Source organism: Schistocerca gregaria, chromosome 2 (genome assembly GCF_023897955.1).
Source record: "Schistocerca gregaria isolate iqSchGreg1 chromosome 2, iqSchGreg1.2, whole genome shotgun sequence".
In the NCBI taxonomy this organism is placed as follows: domain Eukaryota; kingdom Metazoa; phylum Arthropoda; class Insecta; order Orthoptera; family Acrididae; genus Schistocerca; species Schistocerca gregaria.
This window is the reverse complement of record NC_064921.1, coordinates 90,138,065-90,153,658: the sequence shown is the minus strand read 5'-3', so window position 1 is coordinate 90,153,658 and position 15,594 is coordinate 90,138,065. Positions and strand designations below refer to the sequence as shown.

The 15,594-nt window shown below is 44.7% G+C and overlaps 1 protein-coding gene across 1 annotated transcript in view; it reads right to left on the bottom strand.

Annotated features, from left to right (window-relative positions):
• Window positions 1-761: 761 nt before the first annotated feature.
• Window positions 762-15,594, bottom strand: part of LOC126336393 (uncharacterized) — a 262,692-nt gene continuing 247,859 nt past the window's right edge. Inside the window, exon 9 of the mRNA XM_050000069.1 lies at window positions 762-969. The gene's annotated coding sequence lies outside the window, so the exon portion shown is untranslated. The remainder of the gene's footprint in view (window positions 970-15,594) is intronic.

Genomic DNA, 15,594 nt, shown 5'->3' with positions numbered 1-15,594 from the left:
GAATATGAACGTTCCATCTCTAGTCCTTCAATGTGTTCCGTTTTTTCTGAACATGAGTGTACATCCCACAGAGGGTTGATCACTGCACCTGCTGGATACTCATTTTCTGTGGCCCCCCAGATGAACGTGGTGAGTCGTTAGCAGTTAATATTTTTCCTGTCGTAATGGTTAAGACGACGCTTTCAAATGAGCCTCACTAAAAAGATCGAACTTGCAACGTCACACTCGAGGTGTTCCTTCGTCGGTAACAGGTATTCACCATGATTCAGGAAAAATGAAAAACAAAATATGTCATAATTGTGTCAGAATTTAACGGAAAGACTTTCCCAAAAGTAAAATATTGTAGTGATAGTGAAGGAGGTTCTCCGCACTATTAATTACGCAGTCTTTGGACCAAACAGTATAGGTTTGGCGAGAATTCCAGTTGCATGGAGTACCTCATATACTGCTAAATTTGGTTACTATTAAATTCCATAAGCTGCAGGTATATGTTACAATACTAGCATACTCAAGAAATTCAGAGTCAATAATTAATTAATTACCCTGCGCCAGTAGCGTCACTAAGCTTTCAAATAGTGAAGTGACACTAACGTTTCAGATACTCTAATGTTTTATGAATCAGTGTTCCTGTTGTGTTTTCTTTTGTTGAGTTCCTGTTGGCAGGTTCTTGATAAATCAAAATCCAACTGAAGATTCCTCACACAGCGCTAAAAGAAGACCAAAAAAGGAACATTTTACCACAGATTTTATGCAGTAGCTAATAAATTTAAGGACTTTATTATTTAGTCATAGGTACATGTTGTGTGCTATATATTCATCAAGGGTAGTTTCAGTAGTAGATTAATCTTAATTTTTAACATTAAAGAGTTATAAATAATTCTGAGGTCATATTAGCCAAAGTTGCTTCTAACATTCAGCATGGTCCATAGGTCCTTAGGTGAGTTATGAGGTTCTTCTTAGTATCTGATGCTGAAACATAAAAAGTAAAATATTAATTAGTTATTCAAATAACAAAAGGCGTTTTGTAATTACACTTAAAAGATGAAGATCGTACGTTGAGAACGTTGTAAAAATTGAAGGATGAGTGTAAAGGGTTACTATGAATTATTTGCCGTTTAGTATCGGCAAATAAGATTTTAGTTTTTAGTTCTTTAGTCTGACGAGTATGTTGTCTTATGAGCTCTGACATAAAAAGGGAAATTTTTTACTGAAGAGAAAGTTAATGTAAAAGACACTAATGGAGATTCCTTTTGAGACTGGAATATTTGAACATTAAATATACAAGAACAGATGTATTTTAGGAAACTTTATAAAAGTAGGCCGAACAAATATTTTCAAAGTATTGTCGAAGCACGAGCGGAGAAAATATTGGCTTCATTGAAAACGAACTGATCTCTTCACGCAAACGTCGTTCATAAAATACTGTTTTCTACTAAAATCGACTTTTACCAGGAATCATGAGACAGTAACAATGCCATCTCCAGGCAGGATCCTGTGTGCACAGTCCAAGTGGATTTGATGGAACACACACACACACACACACACACACACACACACACACACAAACACATAAACAGATAAAGAAATATGTCGTGTTAAAATAGCTATCATGGACCTATTTTAAATATCTGTAACTAGTCACGTGCTGATTTCAATACGTTCACTTTTTCTGTGTGCAGTCACTTTTTTCTCTGTTATTATTTTTATGGATGTTACATCTAAAAATAAAGTAATTAAACGTACGCAGAAATAAACTGAATAATGCCTGGCTCTGTTAAATGCAACGTATTTATGAAAGTTGTTGTTGTTTTCGTAGTTCTGAGGAAACATGGGTGGCAAAAACGGCAAAATCATAAAGACAGAAGTGTGATGAGATATGAGTCCCAATGCCAAACGAATCTAGTAATCAATAAATCTTAGTCATCTCCCATATTTCGTGCTCCTCTGCAAAAATAAACCAAAAAGTCATTGAAATTATTGACGTTAAGGAAAAGCTGAATCATTGAAAATAAACGTAGATTAATGGCACAGACAAAATTTATTTTAAGCTCTATAATTTATATGCAACTGAAAAAGTGCATTTTCTATAGTGGTATAATGTGTGTGAAATCTTATGGGACTTCACTGCTAAGGTCATCAGTCCCTCAGCTTACACACTACTTAACCTAAATTACCCTAAGCACAAATACACACACCCAGGCCCGAGGGTGGACACGAACCTCCGCCGGGACCAGCCGCACAGTCCATTACTGCAGCCCCTAAGACCGCTCGGCTAATCCCGCGCGGCGCATTTTCTATAGACTATTTGAAGCAGATTACTCTAATAGTAAACTTCCCAGAGATAGGGATGGAGCTCAAAGTATATCTGTTTGCATACAGAGCAAAAGTTTCCGTCTTGTTTCATGAGTTATGCGCGGTCCAATGACACCAATGTGTCTACCGCGTTTGTTCGAAGTCAAGCTGCAATAACCGCTCACTGACGGCATGTGGCAGCACTAGCAAAGTGGTTCAAATGGCTCTGAGCACTATGGGACTTAGCAACTGAGGTCATCAGTCCCCTAGAACTTAGAACTACTTAAACCTAACTAACCCAAGGACATCACACACATCCAAGCCCGAGGCAGGATTCGAACCTGTGACCGTAGGGGTCGCACAGTTCCAGACTGAAGCGCCTAGAACCGCTCGGCCACATCGGCACGTGGCAGCACTAACAGTGGACGGTATATGCAGCTTGTCGGAGGGACGCGGAAAAAAGTGCAATCGACGTTGTAATGCAGAAGTAGAGGTATTTATCTGACGTCCAGAAAGGCATGATCACTGGGTTGCGGGCCAAAGGTGAAAGCATTTCCGAGACTGTTAAGTTTGTAAATTGTTAGCGTGTCTCCATTGTTACAGTATACCGTGACGGCAAAATGGCGCTATCCAAAACCGGCGCCGAGACAATTACGGTGCACCACGGGTTTCAGATGACAGGGATGAACGAAGCCTGAGAGATCAGTACGAGTGAACAGACGCGCAAATGTTGAGGAACTCAAATGGTTCAAAGGGCTCTGAGCGCTATGCGACTTAACTTCCGAGGTCATCAGCCCCCTAGAACTTAGAACTAATTAAATCTAACTAACGTAAGGACGTCACACACATCCATGCCCGAGGCAGGATTCGAATCTGCGACCGTAGCGGTCGCTCGGTTCAAGACTGTAGCGCCTAGAACCGCACGGCCACTCCGGCCGGCTGTTGAGCAACTCACCGCCCATATGAACCAACAGTGCCTCCTCAACGGCAATTCAGCGGACGTTGCTGCGTATGGGCCTCCGCAGAAGGCGCCTGCTTCATGCACCCTACTGTGCAAAGGCGACGAATATTGGAATTTGCAATCCAGTATCGCAACGGGACGTCCAGTGAGTGGCGACGGTAGCCTTTCAGATGAATCACGTTTTATACACCATCGGCCAGATGGTCGTTGGCATGTACGGATTGCCGAGCGGATCTAGGCGCTTCAGTCTATAACCGCGCTGCTGCTACGGTCGCAGGTTGGAATCCTGCCTCGGGCATGAAAGTGTGGGACGTCCTTAGGTTAGTTAGGTTTAAATAGTTCTAACACAAGGGGACTGATGACCACAGATGTTAAGTCCCATAGTGCTTAGAGCCATTTGAACCACGTACGGATTGAAACGTCTGAAAGCAAACACCCTGCATGCCTTACGGTCTGGGGAATGTTTTCGTGGTATTCCCTGTGTGATCTCGTCATTCTGAAAACCACAATGGATTAACACAAGTATGCAGCTATCCTTGGTGACCATGTCCACCCCTACATGCAGTCTCTTGTTCCTCGGCATGATGGCATCTACCAGCAGTCCAATTCAACGTGTCACACAGCTCGCAATGAACGTGCGTAGTTCGAAGAGCACCAGAATGAGTTTATCGTACTTCCCCGCTCACGAAACTCGCCGAATTTCAACCCAGTCGAGAACCTGTGGGACTAACTCAATCGGGTCGTTCTGCCATAGATCCTCAACCGAGTACCATACCGCGACTAGGTATGGCACTGAAGTCTGCATGGCTCCAGGCCCTAGCGCTGAAGCCGCCACGGTTCCACATCCCTGACGGTACCTTCCAGAACATAATTGACTCTCTTCCTGCACTTCTCGTGTTACAAAATGTGGTAATTCACGCTTAGCAGTGGGTTACATTAATGTGACTGGATAGTGTATGTGTCCTCTGTAATTATAGAGTTTACAGTTCTGGCCATTAACATCACAGCACCTTGAAGTGTGCTACATTGTATTGTATTGTGTGGAACTGGTGGCCTAGACGCGATGGAGACGCTTTGGCCCTGCCGTAGTGGTTCGCAACCCCACAACAGGCTACAGCAGTCCACCCACCCAACCGCCGCCCCACACCGAACCCAGAGTTATTGTGGAGTTAGGCGCCCAGAGGATCCCCCCGGGAACGTCTCACACCAGATGAGTGTAACCCCTATGTTTGCGTGGTGAGTATTGATGGTGTACGTGTACGTGAAGAAAGTGTTTGTGCAGCAATCGCTCACATAGTGTAACTGAGGCGGAATAAGGGGAACCAACCCTCATTCTCCGAGCCAGATGGAAAATCCCCTGAAAACCACCCACAGACTGGCCGGCACATCGGACCTCGACGCTAATCCACCAGGCTCCTTCCTGCCTGGAAAGCAGTGCGTTAGACTGCATGGCTAACTGGGTGGCTACATAGATGAATATGCAAATGTTTAGCACTTCAGCAGAATGACACAAACCAGTCATGAGGAATTCCACTTAAAACCTGTATACGAGGTGCGACAATAAAGTAATGAGACTGATTTTCTTTGCAAGATGTGGCAACCCTGCAGGCTTACGTAGGCACAATATCTTTGACCTTGGGCTGTAAGCTACTTCTAGTCGAAGTGGCACATCGATGCAACTGTCCAAGCTGCACAACGATGCAACTGTCCAAGTGGCACATCGATGCAACTGCTCAGTCGTGAGTTCTGCTATAATAAGTTAACACGTGTTTGTGTCTCTCGTCACGGAAATGGAACCGCATTATATTGCGCAATGGTATGCCATTTCCTTTTGTGTTATATTGGATGAAAACGCGACGACAACTTACGGTAAGCTTCAGAAGGCTTTTGGAGAGGTTATGTCAAGAGCTCAAGTTTTTCGTTGGCATAAAATGTTTAGTGAAGGCAGAATGAATGTTGAAGATTGCATCACATCAACCTCACGGACAGATGTCAACCTGGCCAGGGTGCGTGAACTTATACGATCTGATCGAAGATTATCAGTGAAAATGATTGCAGAAGAACTGAACATTAATCGAGAAACGGTTCGTCTAATAATAAGTGAAGATCTTGGTATGAAAAAGATTTGTGCAAAAATGATCCCCAAAAATCTCTCACCACCACAGCGAGAAACACGGAAAAATGTGGCAGCCGATCTGTTAGGGCAAACGTAAATCAATCCAGAATTGTTGAGCCGTGTTATCACTGGTGATTAAAGTTTGTTTTTTCAGTACGATCCAGAGACAAAACGCCAAATTTCGCAATGGTGCTCCAAGGGATCACCCTGACCGAAAATAGCTCGCATGTCAAAGTCAAGAGTGAAATGCATGCTTGTTTTGTTCTTTGATTCCAAGGGAATTGTTTGTAAAGAGTAGGTGCTTCCTGGACAAACAATCAACCAATATTACTACAAAGAAATTTTAGAAAGACTTCGTAAGAGTTCTTCGTGCCCATGCCAACATTGCTCATAATTGGATTCTGCATCATCATAATGCACCATCCCATGCTGCTCCGTCAGTACAACAATTTTTAACCTCAAAACAAATTTCAGTACTACCACAGCCACCTTATTCACCAGATATCGTTCTGTGCGACTTTTTCCTATTTCCAAGAGTCAAAACGGCGGTCAAGGGACACCATTTTCAAACAACACAAGATGTCCAAAAAGCTGTGAGGAGGGTCTTGAAGGGTATTAAAGATGAGTTCCAGAAATGTTACCGTCAATGGCAGAAGCATTAGAAAAAGTGTGTGCAATCAGAAGGGAACTACTTTGGAGGAGACAGCACTAAACTTGACTAAAACAGTAAGCAACATTTTTTCTCACATCAGTCTCATTACTTTATCGTCGCACCTCGTATAAGGAAATAATAAGCAGCGAATTTCTCATTCACAAATCATATTTGGATATTGGTTGTCTGTGAGGAGATCCTATTAGCTCCTTGTACGGATGGTTGTTATTAAAGTGCAGCTGCCCATTGAGTTTCAGTGTGGGTAGCAATTCGTTGGGCAGCGAAACTTGGTAGATATGCCAATGCGGTCATGCGGAACCGATTTACGCTGAAAAAAAAAATAGATTCAATTCTGGTCATCAGGTGCACATCTTGCGCTGTACACTGTTTGTATGATGGTATGATGTTTATGTTGTCATTTGATAAACCATAACGTGAGTGGACAATATGGCTATGGTAAAGAAAATATGTTCAAATGTGTGTGAAGCCTTATGGGACTTAACTGCTAAGGTCATCAGTCCCTGAGCTTACACACTACTTAACTTAAATTATCCTAAGGACAAACACACAAACCCATTCCCGAGGGAGGACTCGAACCTCCGCCGGGACCAGCCGCACAGTCTATGGTAAGAGAAACCGTGCACTGTTAGTGAAAATGTTTTATGTGAACAGCAGTGACGAGACGCCCAATGTCTTTAATTAGTTTAAAGAAGAAGATAATGACATTTGAAAACGCAGGTGAGTTAGGTGTGGCAGCACATCACTTGGGTAGTCCTAGTTCTCGTGCAGTGTCACGAGAATTGTCCATCCACTGGTCAACAGCATGGAAAGTTTTGCAGTCTGTGTTACTCTGGTACCCATACCAGATACAGACGGTGCAGCAACTGAAAACTCACGATTGACAGCAAAATTCTGAATTTACTTTTTGGTTTCTGGCACGGATCGAAGTTGACGACTTGTGGTCGTGTAATACTCTTTGGAGTCACGCGGCACATTTTACACTACAGGGTGCAGTGAATACTCAGAACTGCAGATTTTAGGGTACTGTTAGACCACGTGTTGTGCACTAAGGGCTACTGCACACGCCGTCTGCGACTGTGTGGTGTGGATTGACAAGCATCTTTATTCTCGGTGCGTCCTTCTTTGAAGGGGATGCATCCGGAGGGCCTGTCAGGTGTACGGCGGCATCTGCACGTTATCGAGACGACCTTGTACAACATGTGATTCCTGCTTGGAAGAGCGCACTTGTGCGGAAAGCACTCTTTTCATGCAAACTGCGACAACATCTCATATCGCTCGGCCAGTGAAAATTCTGCTTAATGCAACCTTCCTTGAACCTTTTATCTCCAGACGATTTCCAGAAAATGGTTCAAATGACTCTAAGTACTATGGGACTTAACATCTGAGGTAATCAGTTCCTTAAACCAAACTAACCTAAGGACATCACACACATCCATGCCCGATGCGGGATTCGAACCTGCGACCGTAGCAGCAGCACGGTTCAGGACTGAAGCGCCTAGAGTCTCTCGGTCACAGCGGCCGGCGGATTTCCAGATGCATAGCCTGCAAGATCACCTGATTTGAATCAATGTGACTTTTGGTTCTAGAGATAAATCTAAGTGAACGCGTTTATCAGGGACACGTTCGGTCTCTACCCGATCTAAAGGCCGGTATACAACGACAAACAGGGTTCTCCTTATGGGGCAGCCCCAACTATATAAATCCATTTTGTAAAGATGAAGAAACCGCACAACAGTTGCTTGATCCGCGATTTTTCATTGTGTGTACGACTAGTTTCGGAACATTTAAAGTTCCATCACCTGGCGTAAACTGTAATAATGAAAATATTCTGTTACACGAGATTAGGAGGAGATCTTTAAGTCTATTTATAAGATAAGGAGGTACGCGGCTAAGGTTTCTAACTTACATGAAAAGAAAGGACAGGACGTTACTTACAAATAAAATCACTTGACGATGTGATGTCGTCCTATCCTCAACCCAATGTTGTCTTGGAACCAAAGCTTCCGCGTGAAAACGATAAAAGGGACCTAAGAAATCCGAGAAAATGGACATTACGACCGGACACCGAAAGTCATCAGAATCTCTAAACATACAGAATGCAGCAAAAGAACGGGGCGATTGGGAGGAAATCACATATTATGTGGAATTACTTACATAAATTCCATAAAAACCGTTTCCCCTTGCTGTGTGACTGGGAACACGAACAGGAAAACTATGTAATAGTAAATACACCTCAGAAGATTAAGCGATTTTATTTGTAAGTCCTCTTTTCCCTTTTAAGTTATATTAATTTCGAAATTCGAGGTACTTAGTGGCCTATGTGATGTTTAAGACTTGAGGATCTCCTTCCATTCCGGTGTAAGACGATAATTTCATTATTACCGTTCACACCGGATGGTGGAACTTTCAGTGTTCCGAAACAGATCTTGTACACAATGAAATATTGTGGAGCAAGCAATAGTTGTGCCGTTTCTTCACTTTACAAAATACAGGATCCCGTTGCTCAGATCCCACCGGAACTGCTGCGGGCAACTGTTGATCACGTCACTTTATGGATGCAGCATCTAGTCGACGTCTCCAGTACTCATGCTGGACAAACCGTATAAGCGGCAGTTAATAATAAAATTAACTTTATGCGTTTCTCACTTGTTTCAGCTTCTCTGTCCACGTCTCGTTCCTAATCCATTTCTAAACGTCTTTCTTGCATTCACAGCGCCGGATCTGCACCTGGTGGCCAAAATTGGAACTAATTTTTCTCCAGCATAAATCGGTTCAGCATTAACGCATGAGCACAGCTACCATCTTCGCTGCCACACAGTAATTATAGCCAACACTGGACCTCTGTGAGTAGCTGCACTGTAATTATAACCGCTCAGGGTAAGGAGAAACATCCATCAGCGAACATCAGGATTCGAGACTGGCATGATCATGGCCTATCGAGACCGTGATTTATCGGGCGTGATGTTGCGCTTGCTTTGGTTGGGCACCCATCACTGTCAAGCAAATATGGGACGATGGGTTCAGCGTGTGTGTGAAATCTTATGGGACTTAACTGCTAAGGTCATCAGTCCCTAAGCTTACACACTACTTAACCTAAATTATCCTAAGGACAAACACACACACTCATGCCCGAGGGAGGACTCGAACCTCCGCCGGGACCAGCCGCACCGTATATGAGATGGGTTCAGCAGGGACACACATAATGCCATGTGGGATCTCATCGGCTCCATGTTATTAGTGCTCTGCAGAACCGACATACTTTTAATCAAGAAACGGGTCTGTTTGCAGCAAGACAAATATCCACATGTATAATAAATAGTTCTCGGTTTTCCAGCCGCATCAAGTGATTAAATTTACACAAGCCTCCAGGCAAGCAATCGTCCAAGCAGTCTAATGTAAAAGTCGTAAATTCAACTAAATACCTACTTCTTACAATTATGAACAACTTAAATTGGAAGGAACACATAGAAAATGTTGTGGGGAAGGCAGGACGCTTAGAAAATGTAACAGACTACTAAGGAAACTGCCTACACAACACTTGTCAGTCCTCTTTTAGAATACTGCTGCGGCTATGTGGGATCTTTACCAGATAGGACTGACGGAGTACATCGAAAAAGTTCAAAGGAAGGCAGCACGTTTTGTATTATCGCGAAATATGGGAGAGAATGTCAACAAATGATACGGGGTTTGGGCTGGATGTCATTAACAGAAAGGCGTTTTTCGTTGCGACGGACTCTACTCACGAAATTCCAATTACTAACTTTCTTCTCGGAATTAGAAAATATTTTCATGACACCGACATACATGAGGAGGAACGATCACCACGATGAAATAAGAGAACTCAGAGCTCGTACGGAAAGAAATACACTTCTGGCCATTAAAATTGCTACACCATGAAGAAATGGAGATGATAAACGGGTATTCATTGGACAAACATATTATACTAGTATTGACATGTGATTACGTTATCTTGCAATTTGGGTGCATAGATCCTGAGAAATCAGTACCCAGAACAACCACCTCTGGCCGTAATAACGGCCTTGATTCGCCTGGGCATTGAGTCAAACATGGCTTGGACGGCATGTACAGGTACAACTGCCCATGCAGCTTCAACACGATACCACGGTTCGAGCCAGTTGTTCGGCAACCATTGACCAGACGTTTTCAGTAGGTGAGAGATCTGGAGAATGTGCTGGCCAGGGCAGCAGTCGAACATTTTCTGTATCCAGAAAGACCCGTACAGGAGTTGCAACATGCGGTCGTGCATTAGTCTGCTGAAATGTAGGGTTTCGCAGGGATGGAATGAAGGGTAGAGCCACGGGTCGTAACACATATGAAATGTAACGTCCAATGTTCAAAGTGCCGTCAATGCGAACAAGAGGTGACAGACGTGTAACCAATGGTACCCCATACCATCACGCCGGGTGAATCGCCACCATCAAGACTTCCAATGTGCGTTCACCGCGATGTCGCCAAACACGGATGCGACCATCCATGATGGTATAAATAGAACCTGGAGTCATTCGAAAAAATGACGTTTTGCCATTCGTGCACCCAGGTTCGTCGTTGAGCACACCATCGCAGGCGCTCCTATCTGTGATGCAGCATCAAGGGTAACCGCAGCCATGGTCTCCGAGCTGATAGTCCATGCTGCTGCAAACGTCGTCGAACTGTTCGTGCAGATGGTTGTTGTCTTGCAAACGTCCCCATCTGTTGACTCAGGGATCGAGACGTGACTGATGACCTGTTACAGCCATGCGGATAAGATGCCTGTCATCTCGACTGTTAGTGATACGAGGCCGTTGGGATCCAGCACGGCGTCCCGTGTTACCCTCCTGAAACCACCGATTCCATGTTCTGCTAACAATCATCGGATCTCGACCAACGCGAGCAGCAATATCACGATACGATAAACCGCAATCGCGATAGGGTACTATCCGACCTTTATCAAAGTCGGAAACGTGATGGTACGCATTTCTCCTCCTTACAAGAGGCATCACAACAACGTTTCACCAGGCAACGCCGGTCAACTGCTGTTTGTGTATGAGAAATCGGTTGGAAACTTTCCTCATGTCAGCACGTTGTAGGTGTCGCCATCGCCGCCAGCATAGTGTGAATGCTCTGAAAAGCTAATCATTTGCATATCACAGCATCTTCTTCCTGTCGGTTAAGTTTTGAGTCTTCGTGGTGTAACAATTTTAATGGCCAGTAGTGTATGTGTTCATTCTTTTCGCGCGCTATACGAGGTTGGAATAATAGAAAATTGTGATGGTGGTTTCGATGAACCCTCTGCCAGGCACTTAAATGTGATTTGCAGAGTGTCCATGTAGATGCTGGCCATTGCCAAGTGGTATGACTGTCAGTGGGCTGCCGGTACGCCCCTTAATATACACTAGCTGCTGGCTGTGGCGTCCTGGTGCTCGTGGCGTCACCATGCATGAGCATATATTGACTCGGCAATCGATCTGCCCACTTCACCAGCTTGATCGCTAGCTTCCACACCATGCTGGGGTGCAGGCAGTACAGCTGACCTCTCGATTACGTCCCATAAATGTTCGATGGGATTCATGTCGGGCGATCTGGGTGGCCATATCAATCGCTCGAATTGTCCAGAATGTTCTTCAAAGCAATCGCAAACAATTGTGGCTCAGCAATATGGGGCATTGTCATCCACAATAATTCCATTATTGTTTGGGAACATGAAGGCGATGAATGGCTGCGTATGGACTCAAAGCAGTCGAACACGACCATTTCCAGTTAACGATCGGTTCATTCCACGTGAACACAGCGCACACCATTATGGAACCGCCGCCAGCTCACACAGTGCCTTGTTGACAACCTGTCTCCGTTGCTTCGTGCGGCCTGCCCTACCTTCAGCTCTTACCAAATGAAATCGGCACTCACCGGAACAGCCCACGGTTTTCCAGTCTCGGGCCTAACCGATATGGTCACGAGCCCAGGAGAGGCGCTGTAGGCGATGTCGTGCTATAAGCAAAAGCAATCACGTTGGTCGTCTGCTGCCACAGCCCATTAACGCCAAAAACGCCTCGCCGAACGACTCACCGTGCTTTTGTTCACTGTCTCTGTAGACAAGAAAACCAATGTTCACTCCGTGTGCATGCTGGGTGGAATCATTCCAGATGTGGAAAGGGTCCTCCTGGATGCCATGAAGAGCACAGGGTGCAGCCAACTGCAGGTGGTTGCTCACGTCGGTACCAATGATGTGTGTCACTTTGGATCAGAAGAGATTCTCTCTGGTTTCGAGCGGCTAACAGCAGTGATAAAGGCTGCCAGTCTTGCTTGTAAGATGAAAGCACAGCTGACCATTTGCAGCATAGTCGGCAGGACCGATTGCGGACCTCTGGTACAGAGCCGAGTGGAGGGTCTGAATCAGAGGCTCAGACGGTTCTGCGACCGTGTAGCTGCAGATTCCTCGACTTGCGCCAAAGGGAGGTTAGGTTTCTGGTTCCGCTGAATAGGTCAGGTGTCCACTATACGCAGGAGGCGACTACACGGGTAGCAGGGGCTGTGTGCAGCGGACTGGGCGGGTTTTTAGGTTAGAGGGTCTCGAAAAAACACAAGAAGTGCTTCAGTCACAAAACGTACAGGCTGAACACAGGAAGAACGTAGATACAGGAATCATTGGTATAACGGTTGTAAATTGTCGTAGCTGTGTTGGGAAAGTACTAGAGCTCCAAGCGCTAATAGACAGCACTGATGCTGAAATCGTTATAGGCACTGAAAGCAGGCTAAAGCCGGATATAAATTCAGCCGTAATTTTTGCGAAGAACGTAACGGTGTTCCGAAAGGATAGGCTAAACAGGGTTTGCGGTGGCGTGTTTGTTGGTGTCAGAGGTAGTTTATCTTGTCGCGAAATTGAAGTAGATACTTCCTGTGTCTATTGACACACAGTCAATATGGATTTAGGAAACATCGTTCCTGTGAAACACAACTAGCTCTTTATTCACATCAAGTGTTGAGTGCTATTGACAAGAGATTTCAGATCGATTCCGTATTTCTCGATTTCCGGAAGGCTTTTGACACTGTACCACACAAGTGGCTCGTAGTGAAATTGCGTGCTTATGGAATATAGTCTCAGTTACGTGACTGGATTTGTGATTTCCTGTCAGAGGGGTCACAGCTCGTAATAACTGCCTGAAAGTCAGCGAGTAAAACAGAAGTGATTTCTTGCGTTCCTCAAGGCAGTGTTATGGGCCCTTTGCTGTTCCTTATCTATATAAACGATTTTGGGGACAATCTGAGCAGCCGTCTTCGATTGTTTGCAGATGACGCTGTCATTTATCGACTAATTAAGTCATCAGAAGATCAAAACAAACTGCAAAACGATTTAGAAAAGATATCTGAATGGTGCCAAAAGTTGCAATTGACGCTAAATAACGAAAAGTGTGAGGTCATCCACATGAGTGCTAAAAAGAACTCGTTAAACTTCGGTTACACGATAATCAGTCTAATCTAAAAGCCGTAAATTCAACTAAATACCTAGGTATGACAATTACGAACAATTTAAATTGGAAGGAACACATAGAAAATGTCGTGGAAAAGCCTAAGCAAAGACGCGTTTTATTGGCAGGTTACTTAGAAAATGTATCAGACCTACTAAGGAGACTGCCTAGACAACGCTTGTCCGTCCTCTTTTAGAATACTGCTGCGCGATGTTGGATGCTTAGCAGATAGGACTGACGGAGTGTCACACAAATGATACAGGATTTGAGCTGGAAATCATTAAAAGAAAGGAGTTTTTCGTTGCGACGGAATCTTCTCACGAAGTTCCTATTACCAACTTTCTCCTCTGAATGCGAAAATATTTTGTTGACACCGACCTACATAGGGAGGAACGATTACCACGATACAATAAGGGAAATCAGAGCTCGTACGGAAAGATATAGGTGTTCATTCTGAAAGATATAGGTGTTCATTCTTTCCGCGCGCTATACGAGATAGGAATAATAAAGAATTGCGAAGGTGGTTCTATGAACCCTCTGCTAGGCACTTGAATGTGATTTGCAGAGTATGCATGTAGATGTAAGTGCAGACGTAGAGCTTCTGCAAACGCCTGTGAATATGTGTGACGCTCAGTGATAGCTCTTTGCTTGATAAGCACCCTCCGTGACACGCCATTTTGAGGGCTACGCTTAGCACCGTCACCTATAGGAACGTCGTGAAACTGTAGGGACTGAAACGGGACTGTCCCACAACAAGTTTTGCGTTTTTCAGCCGAAACCGGCCGAGAAACGTCTCCTCCTAAATCACTGGACCGATTACAACCAAACCTGGGTACACATATCCCTTACATTCAGGGAACAGTCTATGTGGGGGTAAGAACCACCTACCTATCGTAGTTCAGAAGCTAAGACGTCACGGACAATGACATGCGGGATAAACTGCCGCATCGTGCACGACATTTAAATTTATTACGTCTGTGTTTCTAATTCCATTCACTATCAATCTCTCAGGCAGTATCCACATATGCCGCTAAATGGACCTGCAAAATTACATCACGATGCCACACATAAATCAGGAGATATGATGTGAGCCCGCATCTCGTGGTCGTGAGGTAGCGTTCTCGCTTCCCGCGCCCGGTTTCTCGGGTTCGATTCCCGGCGGGGTCAGGGATTTTCTCTGCCTCGTGATGGCTGGGTGTTGTGTGATGTCCTTAGGTTAGTTAGGTTTAAGTAGTTCTATGTTCTAGGGGACTGATGACCTAAGATGTTAAGTCCCATAGTGCTCAGAGCCGTTTGAACCATTTTTAGATATGATGTCATAAATGCTGAGATGCGTCAAAAAAATACCGCATCCTATATGAATATATTCTTTACTGCCCCATTGGCCTTGTCACAGTTGTTAAATTGGTTCCCGTCAGATCATCGAAGTTAATCGCTGTCGGCACTTCGATGGGTCACCATCTGGGTCTGCCGAGTGCTGTTAGCAAAGCGGCATGCGCTCAGCCCTTGTGAGGTAAATTGAGGAGCTACTTGACTGAGAAGTAGCGGCACCGGTCACGAAAACTGGCGACGGCAAGGAGAGCGGTGTGCTGACCACATGCCCCCCTTCGTATCCGTATTCGGTGACACCTAAGAGTGAGGATAACACGGCGGCCGGTCGTACTGTTGGGCCTTCAAGGCATGTTTGGAAAGTGTTTTTTGTTCTTTACTACGAATGAACATATTTTGTGTTCAGACATAATGGCCTTCCTATACTGTGAGAAGCTCATCTGCAGAAACCAGCACGGTATTAGTAAACAGCGGTCATGCGAGACACAGCTGGTTGATGCCATATTCCTCGACTTTCGAAAGGCGTTCGACTCAGTTCCGTACTGTCGCTTGCTCCAAAAAGTGCGCGCTTACGGTCTGTCCGATGACATATGCAGTTGGATAGAAAGTATTCTAACGGACAGAGAGCAGTAGGTCGTCCTGAATGGGGAGACTTCAATAGAAACAAGCCTAACATCAGGTGTGCCTCAGAGCAGCGTAACAGCTCCGCTTCTTTTCACGATTTACATAAACGATCTGATCTGGTTGATGGTATTGACAG